Below are 16,335 nucleotides of genomic sequence, written 5' to 3' on the forward strand. Positions count from 1 at the left end.
TCCTCCACTATTATAGTATTGCTGTCTATTTCTTCCTGTAACTCCCCTAAATTCTCCTCTAAGTATCTGAATGCTATACCACTTGGTACATATGTGCATAATAATGATATTATTTCATTAATTATGGTGTCTTTTAGCAAGATATTGTTTCCTTCCTTATTTCTTTTGATTAGATCTATTTCTGCTTTTGCTTTGTCTAAGATTAGGATTGTTACCCCTGGTTTTTTTTTTTTATATCAACTGAAGCATAATATGTTCTGCTGCAAACTTTTACCATTAACCTGTGTGTATCTCCCTGTTTCAAAGGCATTTCTCATAAACAACATATTGTAAGATTATGGTTTTTTGACCCATTCTGCTATCCACTTCTGTTTTGTGGGAGAGTTCATCCCATTCACATTCACAGTTATGATTACTGTCTGTGTCTTTCTCCATCCTGTTACTCCCCCTTTCCCCGTTTTTGTTTTTCTTCTCCCTTCCCTTCCTCAATAGAGTTTTACTTTTGACCACTACCTCCCTCAATTTTCTCTCCCTTTTATCAGTCCCCTTCCCTTTAATTTTCCTTTTCCCTTGCTACCTCTTCCCTCCTCTTTTCCCCCTTTTTCTTTCCCCTTTCCCCTCTGACTGCCTGTAGGGCAAGTTAGATTTCTATACTTAACTGAGTATGTTGTTCCTTCCTTGAACCAAGCCTACTGAGAATAAAGCTCAGACAATGCTCATCTCCCTCTCCTCTTTTGCTCTACTATAATATGTTTTTGTACCTCCTCCTGTGATGTAATTTACCTTTTTTTCTGACTCATTCTTTTCTCTTCTCCCTTTACAATCCCTTTGCACCTTTAATTACATTTTTATCATCACTTCAGTTAATTTATGCACACTCCCTCTATCTACATATATCTCTTTTGAATGTCATAAAAAATACACAATTCTCAAGATTAGCAAGTATCATCCTCCCATATAGGGAAGTAAACAGTTTGCCCATATTGAATAACGCCATTCTTTTCTTTATTTTTCCCTGTTTGTCTTTTTATGCATCTTTTGAGTCTTGTATTTGAGGATCAAATTTTCTATTGATATCTGGAATTTTCATCAGGAAGTCTAAAAATCCCTTATTTCATTGAGTATCCATCTCCTTGTCTGAAATATTATGCTCAGTTTTGCTGGGTAATTTATCCTTGGTTGTAGTCCAAGCTCCTTTGCCTTATGGAGTATCATATTCCAATCTCTCTGATCTTTTAATGGAGAAACTACAAGGTCCTGTGTGATCCTGACTGTAACTCCTCAATATTTGAATTGTTTCTTTCTGACTGCTTGCAGCAATTTCTTCTTGACTTGATAGTTCTGTAATTTGGCAACAACATTCTTTGGCGTCTTCAATTTGGGATCTCTTACAGGAGGTGATTAGTGTCTTCTTTCAATGACTATTTTGCCCTCCAGATCTAGGACTTCAAGGCAGTTTTCTTTGATGATTTCTTAGAAGATATTGTAGACTCTTTTTTTCATCATAGCTTTCTGGTAGACCAACAATTCTTAGATTTTCTCTACTGGATCTATTTTCCAGGTCAGTTGTTTTTCCAACGACATATTTCACATTTTTTCTATTTTTTCATTCTTTAGATTTTATTTGACTGATAAGTTTCATAGAGTCATTAGCTCCTATTTGTCCAATAGTAATTTTTAACAAATCATTTTCTTCAATTAACTTTCATACCTCCTTTTCCATTTGTCCCATTTTTCCAATTAGTTTTTTTTTTTTACCTCCTTGTCCATTTGGCCAATTTTACTCTTTAAGGAGCTGTTCTGTTCAGCGAATTCTCTTTTCATTTTGTCAATTGTATTTTAAAAATCATTTGGTCAATTTTTTATTCTACCTCTCTAATTTCACTTTTAAAATCCTTGAGCTCTTCCAAGAATGTTTTTTGGACCTGAGACCAATTCACATTACTTTTTTGAAGTTTTGGATGTGGGGAATATTATCAGAGCTGTCTTCTTCTCAATTTGTATTTTGATCTTCCCTGTCCCTGTAGTAAGATTCTATGGTCTTTGTTTTTCTGATTTGTTTTTGTTTTGTTTTTTTTTGTTTTGCCATGGTTATTGCCTTTTTCCTGGCTTTTAAAGTACATATATGCTTCTGGGGCACAGGAGGCTCTGTCCCACATTCCTTATGCTGGAAGCTTGAGGCCTGGTTACTGGTTTTGTGTGTTGTGGTCTCTGGTTCTTTTAGCTAGCAACTATATAATGCTGCAGCTTATCTAGTGTTGAGCTGGCTGGGGTGTGCCAAGGTTAAGACCAGGAGAAGTCATTCTGAGTTTCCCCAGGGTTGTACTGAAGCTCAAGGAATGAGGTGTGGGGGAGGGGTAGTCTCCTCCTCCCCAGGTCTGTTCTAGACCACAGGCATGCTCCATGGCTGGTGAACCCTCATCTGTTCTGGAGTCTCCCCAATTCCCCTGGCTGTACTAAGGCATGCCTTTGGTTCTGGTGTTAGTGCTTACTGGTTCTACTCCCCAGGAATCAGGATCTCTTGCTGGTTCACTGAGGTGGGACTTGTTGGGACACCTCTGATTCTTCACTGGGCCCCTTCAGCCACAGCAAGAGAAACTCTTCTCATTGATCTCCCTAGCCACCCAAGCTGAAAGACTGTTATACCCATTCTGCTGGCTCCACTATTCCAGGATTTTTCCTGGGGAAATATTCTGTGGGATTTTCAAGGTCATCTAGGGGAGAGTGAGAGCACTTACAGTTTACTCTGCCATCTTGGCTCCCTGAAGTTCAAGTAGGTGACTTTCAAACATTTAGTCTGTTGGCTGATAGTCTCTGGAGTGGCTGTGCTTCTCTCTCACTCAGTTCCATCAGACTCCCATCCTGTGCTGAGAGGTTTGAAAATTAGCACTGCTGCTTCTGATTCATTCCATCTGGGGCCATTCCTGCTCTGCTATGGCCAAGTCTGAGCTGGTACAGTTCCCCAGTTTTAACTTTCAAGAGGTTGTCCTCAATTAGCTTTTGTACTTCTTTTCCCACTTGACCAATCTTACTTTTTAGCTGGTTGTTTTCTTCAGTGGACTTTTGTGTCCCCTTTCCCATTTGAGAAATTCTACTTTTTAAGTGGTTGCTTTCTTTTTCCAAGCTGTTGAGTCTTTTTTCATAATGTTCTTTCTTTCTTTTTCATAATTTTCATGCATAAGTAATTTCCTTTCCTACCTTTCTTCTACCTCACTTATATGATCTTTAAGCTCTTTTTTGAACTCTTTCATGAACTCTTTCTGGGCTTGAGAATACTTCTTGTTTCTCTCTGGGAGTTTGCCCATAGGTATTTTGAAATTGTCCTCTTTTGAGTTTGTGTCTTGATCTTCCCTGTCACCAAAGTAACTTCCTATAGTCAGATTCTTTTTTGTTGTTTTTTGCTCATCTTTTTTGACCATTTTGCTTTCTTTTAAATTTGAGTTCTGCTCCTGGGATGAAAAGGACACCACCTCAGATTTCTTGTGCCAGGGGCTACAGGCACTGACTGCTTACCTGATATTGCATTCATGTTTCTCTGAGGCCCATGAAAAACTTAATGTTTGGTACTGTCTTGAGGGAATGTGGTGAGTGTTGACAAACACTGCTGGAGACTGTAGGCATCTGGCAGATTACTTGCTGCTGAGCCAAATTCCTAATGCTGGTATTGGGAGAGCTGGTGGGGTGTTTCTGCATTTCCCTGGGGCTACACTGGAGTACATGGTGGTCTGGCCTGGTGTCTATCTGGTTGTCTAGGGCTATGCTGAAGCATATGGTGGTTCCCCAAGCAAGAGTTTGTCCATTTTCCTATCTCTGCTGAGGCACATGGGGAATCCTGGTATTGGCATTTGACTGGCCTACCACACTTGGGTTCAGGATCTCCTACTGATTTGCTGAGGTGGGGATTACTGCTGACTTGCTGGAATACTTCGTGTCTTGAACTGTGTTGCCCTTTTACTAGAGTGAGACAGGCCTTTCCTTTAGATCTTCCAAATTTCTTGGGCTAAAAGATTGCTTCACTTCATCTTTTTGTTGGTTCTGCTTTTCCAGGATTTGTTTGGAGATTCTCTTTTATCATTGTTTGGAGGTGAATATGGGAGAGGTATTGCAATTTACTACTTACTCTTCCATCTTGGATCCTGGAAGTTCTTATTTTATTTTAAAAGAGTAAACAGTCTGAAATTTTTAATTTAAAGGCAAATATTTTCATCTTTGTCAGCTTTTACCCTCCCCCCCAACTTAAGTCCTTATTAGAGATTGCTTTTCCATTTCTTTCTCAACATATTATCTTTGTGTGTGTGTGTGTGTGTGTGTGTGTGTGTGTGTGTGTGTGTGAAATATGGTGAGGGGAGAGGTTGATAGATGGTGTAGCCAAACAGGTTTATAAACTGGACTATGATTGGATGCAATTTATCATTTCAAATCCCTGTTACTGAGATATCCTAATATCCTAGAGCTTTGTGGATTTTTGTTGGAAGACAGACAGACTGACAGAAATACTCCTCCACCACCACCACACAATATGCTATGGGGTATTGTGAATGTCTTGCAGCAACCTGTCCCTGTGTTTAAAAGAAGGCATTTGACTTTCTGTCTTGGACTTCATTCTAATGTATTTTCTTTCTTGGCTTGCAGCCAAAATACAGTATCACCAAGGAAACCTGGAATCTGGTTGCCATGGACACTCCCTTGCTGTTAAGTTGCACTACACCCCTTCACTTCTAAAGTCTCTCTCCCACTAAGCAAGTTCTCTGGATGATCAAACAGTTCTATCCATCGATATTTTCAAGCCCCATCCGCTCACATTTGTTTCTGTGAATGCATGGAATTGAGAAAAGTTGTCTTTTAAAAATGTTAACCGTAAAAGGACTCTGGGCTTAGTCCAAATGAAAATTAGTGATGCTATATTTTGAGCTAGATGCTAAAGAGGTATAAAGTAGACCTAAGTGAACATCAAACGGAAATCTAATTTATTGCACAGGATTTAGCAAAGATATCTGGCAGAGCAGCAGGACTGAGCTAAAGGTGTGTGATATAACTTCATTTTCTATGACCTTCAATTCTACTTATTTAAGGATCTAGATTTTCCTAGCATACATTAGACTCATCATAGGTAATATTTAATGAACTTTCTGGTACTTTAATAGAATTAATATTTTTCATGTGACAATATTTTGCTGGAAATCAATAGTATATTGACTTCCTGTTTGTGACAGTAATACAGCAGAAAGACAACCGAACTGCAAGTTTTCAGTTTTAATCCTTATTCTAAATGAATGTAACTAAGTGAATGACTAAAATACTTCTTGGATCCCCAGTCTCCTATTCTATGTGATTACTAACTCCTCTTTCAAACCCTAAAAGGTATATTCATCCTATTGTGATCAAAACCATACCAATCTTCCCATTAATTCTGATAAACATTTTTTATGACCACAAAAACCCAAAGGGAAACTGCAAATGTCCCATATGGGCAGATAACATGTGAAGTAGAAATGAAGAAATCCAAAGGGTATTATGAGATAAAATTAAATGAAGAGAAAACAAAGAAAAGGGGAATCCAGACTATTGAAAATAAACACTTTTAGAGAATAGGGACCAAAAAGGACCAGCTCTTTAAAAATGTCTTGAAGCTCAGGTCAAAGAGGAACTATTAAGAAAATAAGCTGTTTTATTTTTTTTTTTTTAGTGTGGCATCAAGGAGACACTAGTCAAGCTGAAAAGAGAGATGATTATCAAGACAAAGCCAGTTTTGACCAATGGCCAACATGAATGTAAAATGCAACTGAAATGTGAAAATGTTGTTGCTATTGTTCATTTGTTGAGTCATGTTTGACCTTTTGTAACCCCATAAACCATAGTACACAAGACATTTCTATCCCACACTGTCTTCCAAAGTCTGTCCAAGCTAATGTTCATTGTTTCCATGACACTATCTATCTATCTATCTATCTATCTATCTATCTATCTATCTATCTATCTATCTATCTATCTCATCCTCTGGTGCCCCCCCTTTCCTTTACCCTTCAATCTTTCCCAACATCAACATCTTATCCAATGAGTTGTGTCCTCTTGTTAGGTGCCCAAATTACTTCCCCAAATATTAAAACAGAGACTAAGAAGAGAATGGAAAGCTGTATGAACCAAGCAGAATTTTGACCCTAAGGACCAAAGGCCTTATGGAAAGAATTGAAAACTAAACAAATAATTTGAAGAGATTGCTTAAGGTTCACACTCAAATCAAGAGAACTGAATATGAGATCCTGACTGTAAAAAAAAAAAAAATAGTAACATTGGAGGAAAACAAAACAGTCACTTACAACTCCCCATTTTATTATTAAGTGGTGCCAATAAAAATGAATACATTATATATCAGGAAATATATTAGAGTGCCCCATTTCATTAAAAAGGTGAGCTTGCTTAAGTGTCAATCTTTATTTCCATTTTTATTAATTTCAAAGAAAATCCTCCTACAATGTATTTATATATCCCCTCTTTCTCACCCTTCCGCTTTTAAAAAAGATCTTCCCAGTATAAGCAACTCACATTCATACCCTCTATGTAGATGCTTTCTAACTGCCCTAATAACAATAAAGTTCTTAGAAGTTATATGTATCATCTTCTCAGGTAGTTAAACTTTATTGAGTCCCTTATGATTACTCTTTTAGGTTTAACTTTTTATGCTTCTCTTAAGTCTTCTGTTTGAATGTCAAATTTTCTATTCTATTCTGGTATTTTCAGTAGGAATGCTTGGAAGTTCTGTATTTCTTTAAATATCCATTTGTTCCTCTGAGGGATTATACAGTTTTGCTGAGTAGTTTATTCTTGGTTTTAATTCTAGCTTCTTTGTTTCCAGAATATGACATTCTAAACCTTCTACTCTTCTAATATGGAATTTTTATTTTTATTTTTATTTTTTTATTTTTATTTTTTTATTTATTTTTATTTTTAATATGGAATCACACAATAAATCTTGTGCGATCCAAACCGTGGCTCCATAACATTTGAGTTGTTCCTTTTTGGCTGCTTGCAATATTTTCTTCTTGATATGGGAGCTCTGGTATTTGGTTATAAAATTCCTGGGAGTTTTCGTTTTAACATTTCTTTCAGGAAGTAGTTGAGGAATTCATTCAACTCCTATTTTACCATGTGTATCTCAGATACTGGGCCAATTTTCCTTTATAATTTCTTGAGATATGCTTTTTGTTGTTGATTTGTTTCAATTCTGTCTGACTCTCTGCTATCCTATTTGGGTTTTGCTTGGCAAAGATACTGCAGTGGCTCTTTCTTCTCCATCTCATTTTACAGATGAGGAACTAAGGGAAACAGGGTTAAGTGACTTTCCAGGGTTACCCAGCTAGTACACCTCTGAGCCTGGATTTGAACTCAGGTCCTCCAGACACCAGGGCAGGGACTCTATCCACTGCACCATGTACTTACCCTTGCGTATGATAGCTAGGTTTTTTTTTTTTTTATCATGACTTTCAGGTAGTCCAACAATTTTAAAATTATATCTCCTCAAAATATTTCCCAGATCAGTTGTTCTACTCCAATTAGATATTTTACACTTTTTTCTATTTTTTCCATTCCTTTTGTTTTGTATTATTATTTCTTAAAGTCGCATAGAATCATTAGCTTCTATTTGTCCATTTCTAATATTTGAGGCATTATTTTCTTCAGTGAACTTTCCTACCTCTTTTTTCATTTGGCCAATTCTACTTTTAAGGAGTTTTTTTTTCCTTTGGAAAAATTTTGTACCTTCTTTTCCATTTAACTTATTCTGTTTTTAAAGAATTTTTTTCTTCAGTGAACTTTTGTGCCTCTTTTTAAAAAATTAATCTGTCAATTCTCTTTTCATAATTTTCTTGCATTTCCTTTGCTATTCATCTCTTTAATTTATTTATTTTTAGTTTTCAACATTCATTTCCACAAGATTTTGAGTTCCAGGTTTTCTCCCCATCTCTCCCCTCTCCCCATGCTTATATGGCATGCATTCTGTTACCACTTCCCCCTGTCTGCCCTCCTTTTTATCCCCTCCAATCCCTATTCCTCTTACTTTCTTTTTATTGTTTATTTTTGGATTGAAAAGGAAGCTTATTACTGTCACTCAGTAGTTCCTGGGGGCTTTGATGTTAAGTCATACACAACTTGAGAAATACCTGGGATCTTCTGAATCTCAGTGACCATCTTCAGCACCACCTCGACATAGTCTCTTTGCCAGGTATTGCTGCGATACGTCATGAAGTCACTTGTCATAAAGGTTCAAGCAACCACAGATCTCTGGCAAGGCAGCTTCTTCTGAAGAGGCTCCTGGTCAAAATGCAATGGTGTCAAAATGACTGACATCTGGCTGATCTTCCCAACATACCAGGACTCCTTGAGAATGTTGTGAGCCTCAAAATCAGCTTGCCATAGTGTGCTGAGCACTTCAGTGGTCAAGAAGGTGGGTGTGACATCCATGGGAAGCTCTTTGACAGGGGGCCCAAAGACATAGACGACCCTGTTAAATGTTGTGACACATGCGTGGGATCAGCCAGGGTCATCTTTACTGGAAGTGCCACAAGCATAACTGTAGGACTGGCAGTCCCCCTGCACCCCTACAGTTTTACTGGGCAGCAGGAAGGTGCTCAGTGAGTGTAGGCTGGTAATCTGCATGAGCTTCTGGTCCTCTGTTGTACAAGCTTTGACTCTCTCTTACAGTGTGTGGTTCTTTTTAATACTTGCAGGAATATCAGCTACTATTTTCAAAATGTTATTGATTTCAGGAAAGTCTTTACATACATAAGGCTCTTCAGCACATATCACTCTTATTGCCAGACCTGGACCTGGGAATGGATGCCTAGAGACCAGGTCTTCAGGGAGACCAAGTTCTCTGCCTAAAATTCTCACTTCATCTTTATAGAAGTCTTTCAGAGGTACTATGACTTTTTCCTCCTCTCTGTTTCCTGATGAGCTCTGTGTTGTTGTGATAAGTTTTGATGACTTTGGGTTTGCCACTTGCAACAAGATATGCACTTTCAATAAGACTGGGCCTGAACATTCCCTGGGCAAGGATAAACTCCTCTGGTTTCAGGTTGATGTCTCCAATTACTTCATTAGCAATCTTCACAAAGGTGTCTCCAATGATCTTTCTTTTTTCCTCAGGACTTGTGGTCATATTCAATGTTTTGCTGATCCTTTTTTGGAGGGTCCTGTCTCCCTCAGATATTGGTAAAGTTGTCCTGATGTTGTAGAAAGAATGAGGGGCATTTACCACTTTGACCTGAATCCCAAGCTTTTTGAAGGCAAGTTCCACAGATTGGCTCTCCCTCTTCCACATAAAGTCATTATTTAAATGCACAACAATGACTTGATCTTGGTCCAAAGCTTGATTCAACAGAGCTGTGCAAACTGTTGAGTCGATACCACCACTGAGCAAAACCAGCACCTTGGATGTTCCCACTCACTCCTTGATCTCATGAATGCACTCTAGCTCTTGGTTCTGCACAGTGAAGGTCCTGCTGCTGCCAGTGATATCAAACAGGAAATTCTTCAGGATCACTTTCCCATTCTCTGTAAGGTCAACTTTAGAGTGGAATTATACACCATACAATTTTGTTAGATTCATTTGCTATACCTGCTACAATGTTACCAGACTGTGCCACAACCTTGAATCCATCAGCTACTTTGTCTACACTGTCTCTATGCATGAGCAACACAATCTCTTCCTTCTGAAGACACCTGAATAATGAACAAGTGTTGTCTATGTTATTGTTGAAGACTATCTTCTCTGAAGTTCCTTTTGTGCACAGTACCTCCAAATACTTTATTCATCATCTGCCTGCCATAGCAAATTCTAAGGACTGACTAGCCAATAGTGAAGATTGCTGGGTCAAACCAGGGAGCGTCTTCTGCATACACAGAATTTGGTCCTCCAAAGATGGTCCGAAATCTTTGCTCTTAGATGGTGAGTGCTGGCATTTCCAGAGGGAAGACCTCCAACTGCATAAACATATCCCTCACTCTCCTGGTGATGACTTTGCTGTACTGAGCACTGGCATCCAGAATGACAATGGCCCCTTTATAGTGGAATCTGCCATCACTGTAATCTCCTCCAGTGTTCTCCAATTGGAGTTTTCTTTGCACAGAGCCATGGGTGTGGGTGAAGATGCCAGCAGCACAGATGGTGAGGGGCAGGGCCTCTTACTTTCTTGTAGAGCGATATAGATTTCTATACCCCATTGCTTATATATCTTATTTCCCAGTTGTGTGTAAAAACAGTCTTTAACATTTGTTTTCAAAACTTTGACTTCCAAATTCTCCTCCTCCTTCCCTCTCCACCCATTCTCATTGAGAAAGTGAGCCACTCAATGTAGGTTATACATATGTAGTTATGCAAAACACTTCCATAATAGTCATGTTGTGAAAGACCAGCTATATTTCCCTGCATCTATCCTGACCCCCTACTTATTCTCTTTTCAAATTTGACTCTGTTGTTTTTCAAAAGTGTTTACTTTTGACTACCCCCTTCCCCAATCTGCCCTCCCTTCTATCATTTCCCCCATTCCCTTCTCCCTTACTTTGCTGTAGGGTAATATATCCAATTGATTGTGCATATTATTTCCTTCTTAAGCCAAATCTGACGAGAGTAAGGTTCATTCATTCCCTCTCACCTCCCCCCTCTTCCCCTCCATGGTGAAACCTTTTCATTGCTTCTTTTATGGGAGGTAATTTACCCCATTCTATCTCTCCTTTTCTTCTTCTCCCAATATAGTCCTTTCTCATTCCTTAATTTTATTCTTTAGATATCATCCCTTCATATTCGACTCACTCTGTTCTATTCATCTATCTATCTATCTATCTATCTATCTATCTATCTATCTATCTATCTATCTATCTATCTATCTGTCTGTCTGTCTGTCTGTCTGTCTGTCTGTCTGTCTGTCTGTCTGTCTGTCTATCTATCTATCTGTCTATCTATCTATCTTTCTTCCAACTATCCTCATGAGTTAAAAATATCATCTTGCCAAGTAGGAATGTAAACAGTTCCACTTTAATAAGTCCCTTATGATTTTTTTTCATGTTTACCTTTTCATGCTTCTTGTGATTCTTATATCTGAAAGTCAAATTTTCTATTCAGCTCTCATCTGTTCATCAAGAATGGTTGAAAGTACTTATTTCATTGAATGTACATATTTTTCTTCTGAAGGATTATATTGAGTTTTGCTGGGTAGGTGATTCTTGGTTTTCATCCTAGCTCCTCTGCCCTCTGGAATATCATAATCCAAATGCTGTGATCCCTTAATACAGAAGATACTAGATCTTGGTTATCTTGATTGTATTTCCACAATGTTTGAATTGCTTTTTTCTGGCTGCTTGCAATATTTTTTTCTTGATCTAGGAACTCTGAAATTTGGCTATAATGTTCCTAGGAGTTTTCCTTTTGGGATCTCTTTCAAGGTGGTTGGTGGATTCTTTCCATTTCTATTTTACCCTCTGGTTCTAGAATATCAGAGCAATTTTCCTGGATAATTTCTTGAAAAATGATGTCTAGGTTCTTTTTTAAATCATGATTTCAAATAGTCCAATAATTTTTAAATTATCTCTCCTGGATCTATTTTCCAGGTCAGTGATTTCTCCAATGAGATATTTCACATTGTCTTCTATTTTTTTTCATTCTTTTGGTTCTGTTTTATAATTTCTTGACTTCCTAAAGTCATTAGTTTCCATTTGTTCCATTTCAATTTTTAAGGAATTATTTTCTTTAGTGAACTTTTGGCCCATTTTTCATTTTGGCCCGTTCTGCTTTTTAAGACATTCTTCTCCTCATTAGCTTTTTGAGCCTCTTTTGCCATTTCTGTTAGTCTGTTTTTTAAGGTGTTATTTTTTTCAGTATTTTTTTTGGGGGGGGGGTCTCCTTTAGCAAGCTGTTGACTCATTTTTCATGATTTTCTTGCTTCTCTTCCCAATTTTTGCTCTACTTCTCTTACTTGATTTTCAAAACCCTTTTTGAGATTTTCCATGGCCTGAGACCAATTCATATTTTTCTTGGAGTCTTTTGATGTAGGTGTTTTGACTTTGTTTTCCTCTGGTTGTATGTTGTGATCTTCTTTGTTACCAAAGTAAGATTCCATAGTGGGTTTTTTTACACTGTTTGCTCATGTTCGCAGCTGGATACAGACCTCTTTGCTTCCAGTGGGTGTGGGGATAGGTGCTGTCTCCCAGACTTCAGGGGTTTTGTAGTAGCTGCTCGATCTCCCAGTGTCTGTTTGTTCAGAGCTCCAGAAGCAGCTGATACTGGTGCTGCTGCTGCTGCTACCACTGCCACTACCACTGCCACTGTCACTTGTCTGTACTTCCTCCTCTACTCCTGGGCTGGGGCCAGACCCCAGCCAGACCATGTCCCACAGTGTTTTCCCATGAACCTTCTATGCCATCTTTGGTTTGTATGGGTTGAGAAATCCAGAAACTGCCACAGCTGCCAACAATTCAATCCCTAAGGCCTGCCCCAGTGCTGTCTGTGCCCTTGCAGCCCACATCAGACTGTGTTCTGCTCCCAATCTGATGCAAAAGGTGTCCCTTGTTAACCTGGCAAGGCTGTCCTGAACTAGAGATTTGTTTCACTGTCGTTTTGTGGGCTCTTCAGCTCTAGAATTTATTTAGAATCATTTTTTACAGGTACTTGGAGGGGTTCGGGGATAGAGCTCAAAAAAGTCCTCTTTTTTACTCCTCCATCTTCTATTCATCTTTTTCTTTAACTCTTTGAGGAATGCTTGGGCATGAGTCCAATTAGCATTTTCTTTGGGAAACGTTGTAGCTGTTTTCACATTGTTGTCTTCTCTCTGAGTTTATGTCTTGGTCTTCCCTGTCACTGAACTAGATTTTCATGATTGCTATTTTTTTGTTGTTTGCTTATTTTCTCCAATATATTTTTTTCCACTTTGAACTTGATGTTAAAGTTGACCATTGTTCACTTGGAGTTCAGGAGGCACTGTCCTAAACTTCAGAAATTTTTGTGCTTTTGTTTTCAGATCTAGTTCTGTGGTGTTTGCTTTGGTGCTTTGGGTGCTTCCCAGGTGATCAGTGGATTCTTTAAATTTCTATTTTACCACCTGGTCCTAGAATATCAGGAGTTTCCTCTGATCATTTCTTGAAAGAGGATATCTAGGCTCCACTTTCACCCACGTGTGACTTATCCTTCCTGGTGACCTTCTAAATTGTCTTTGGCATCAGTGGGCTGAGAGTTCTGGAAACTGGTACTGCTGCCAGTGATTCAGTCACCCTGAGGCCTGTTCCAGAATTGCTGGTGCCAGGTCTTCTCTGATGCAGCCTTTGCTAGACTTCATTTTTATCTCATTCTGGTGCAACAGACCTATCCTGCCAAAATTCTAAATTATCTTGGGCAGGAAATTTGTTTCACTTTTACTTTTGTGGGTTCTGCTGCTCTAGAATTTGTTTAGAGACATTTTTAAAGTTATTTGGAGGGGTTTAGGAGAAAGCTCAGGTGGTTCCTGATTTTACTCCTCCTTGGCTCTGCCTCCCATGCAATTTATTTTTAGCCAGTCGTCCAACCCCTTTACAGTCTTTGGCCTGACAACTCCTGACGATGCTGTCAATGCTGCTGCTGCTATCTTGGCTTTTTTCCAGTGCCCACCACTAGTGCTCCTGCATGCTCTGCACTCACCAAGTATTACAGACTTTTTCTGCTGACCTCTGAAATTATATTGGGCTGAAAAATCCTTCTGATCTTTAGCAGTCAACATCTTTCCTTTCCTTTCTGTCTCTAAATAAACGTATGTCTCCTTTTCTTAGGCAAATGTTTCTGCCTGTATGTGTTATGCTATACTCTTCTATAACTTTGTTTTCTCAGAATTCACTCCTCTCTTGACTCTTCCTCCTTCTTAGTTATGACATACTTCCCTTCTGCCTTTGCACACTCAGAAATGTCCCCTATCTTGAGAAAAATCTTCACTTCATCCTGTTGATTCATCTAGGTTGCACTTCTTTCCTTCTTTACAATATTATCTTCTTAAGTTAACTTAACTCTACTTCTTTACATCCTGAATATAACTCTGAACATCCCAGTTTCTACCCCAATTACTTTACTGAAACTGCTCTTGAATACAATGATGTTAAATGATAATGCCCAGGTTTGGCTCTAAAAAGATATAGCATTCCCTCCCCCTTATTTTACTTTATTATTAAAAAGTAACAGTACTCTTGGAGGTCAATAGTCAACTTTTCATCCTGTCATAGTCTTCATTCTTCCTGATCACTTGGCAATTTTTAATCCCCCTTTTACATGAATACATTTTTGATTTGCATCAAAAATTGATGAAAGAAATTCCCATTTCTTCTCCTAGTGGCCCTGGTTACCAGAAATATGCCCATTTAAAAAATAATCTACATTTCTCCTTGAGTATAGGGACCCTGTAGTTCTTTGATTTTGACTACACAATTATGCAGAGATGGCATAGTAGCCTGTTTCAGTTCTCACATTGTCTTTCCTCAGTCATAAAATCACAGGATTTAGAACTAGATGGGACTTTCTCAATTCTACCATCATTTTATAGTTGCAAAAATTGAGGCCCCACATAGATATTAAATGACTTTCTCAACCTCATAAAGAAGAGATAGCATTCAAATCCAGTTTTCTGAATTAAAAATCCACTGATATTTCCATTACACTATAATGCTTCTAAGGCTAGCAACCAAGTAGGACTCTCTAATAAGGCACTACAATTAGGATCCCACCTAGAATCACTGAACCATTGTGGAGAACTCCTGCTTTTGCCAGTCCTACAGGCTAACCACAACTAACCAAGAACAATGCTGATTCGGTGATGTTATCTTTTCCAGAGGGTTTAAATGCTACCCCTTAACTAGTTTCATGATTGTCCCACTAACCTTAAGCCTAGAAGGTAAATACTTTTGGGAAAAAATCAACTATTTTCAATCAATCAATACACAAATCTTTATTATTTCTACTTTGTGACAAACACTGTGCTATGATCTAGAAATACAGAGACAAACAAATGAAACACTCTCCTCTAGTTATATTTTGGCCCTGCCTGCCAATGTAATTTCTTTTTTACCAGTTGCTATCCATCTCCAAAGGAAGAACTGTTGGTGTCTGAATACAGATTGAAGCAAATTTCTTTTACTTTGATTATTTTTCTTGAGTTTCTGTGTGTGTGTATGTGTGTGTCTATATTTTCTTTCACAACATAACTATTATGGATATGCTTTCCATAACTACACACGTGTGATGTATGTCAAGTTGCTTGCATTTTCAATGAGGATGGGGGTGGGAAGGGAGGAAGGGAGAAAATTTGGAACCCAAAAGTTTAAAGAAAAGTGTTTAAAAAGTTTTCTACATGTAACTGGGGGGAAATAAATGAAAAAAAAAAGAAAAACAGGGGAAAATTTTTGAAGGATTACCCTCCAGATAAACTAAAAATGGAGTCTGAGGAGTTCTCATCATTTTATAGAGATCATCTATAGCAGTGACTCAACACAGGGACTATATGCTTATTTTAAAATATTTTGGTAACTCTTTGAATATACTTGATTTTCTTTTTCATTTTATGTATTTTATTTTGTGCATATTAAATATTATTCTGAGACTATAAACTTTACCTATCCAAAGGGTCCATGACACAAACATAGTTAAAAACCTCTGATCTAATATGACTAACACAGAAAATTAGGTGTGTGAAACAGTATGCAAGCACACTGAGCCATGACAAAATCAATGGGTCGTACAAAAGAGGGGTGGGGAAGACATACCGTGTTCTTAAAACAGTGATACCTTTTGATGCATCAGACAAATTGCTATTGTTAGTGTGTGACCCTCCCTGAAAGCTAACCCCACTCAGATTGAAATCCTCAGTCTAGCTCCCTTGGTTTTGAGAGTTGTTGAGAAACTACAATTCCTAACTAGAGTGACCTCAAATTTTCTCCCTCTGTTGGATTATATGTTGTTCTACACTTCTTTTTCCTACACATGGTTTTCTCTTAAGGGTGATTTCTCTAGAACCCAACACCTGTAGGTCCTACATGAATCTAATAAGAATAAAAGACAGAGTTTTTAGGTCTCGAATCCCATTTCTTCATATCTGTGTATCATAAGTCCCAAATTTTCTGAATGAGCTGAAAATAAATGTGTGATCTTCTGAGACTAGTACTTGCAGACTGGCAATTCAATTGTGCTTTTACACTCTTGCTCATGCTTGAAACTTTAGAATTAAGTGAAAAAATGGAAGATCTTTCTCATTCACTCAATAAGTAGCAGTCGGACTGTTACAAATTGCTGAGGTTATTGCATAGAAAAACAGCTTCTTTAATTCAGAAGCATAT

At 38.1% G+C, this 16,335-nt stretch overlaps 1 pseudogene; it reads right to left on the minus strand.

The window, feature by feature from the left end:
* Positions 1 to 8,100: 8,100 nt before the first annotated feature.
* Positions 8,101 to 10,130, minus strand: LOC140524385 (GMP synthase [glutamine-hydrolyzing] pseudogene; annotated as a pseudogene).
* Positions 10,131 to 16,335: the final 6,205 nt, after the last annotated feature.

Source organism: Notamacropus eugenii, chromosome 1, assembly GCF_028372415.1.
Source record: "Notamacropus eugenii isolate mMacEug1 chromosome 1, mMacEug1.pri_v2, whole genome shotgun sequence".
NCBI lineage: Eukaryota > Metazoa > Chordata > Mammalia > Diprotodontia > Macropodidae > Notamacropus > Notamacropus eugenii.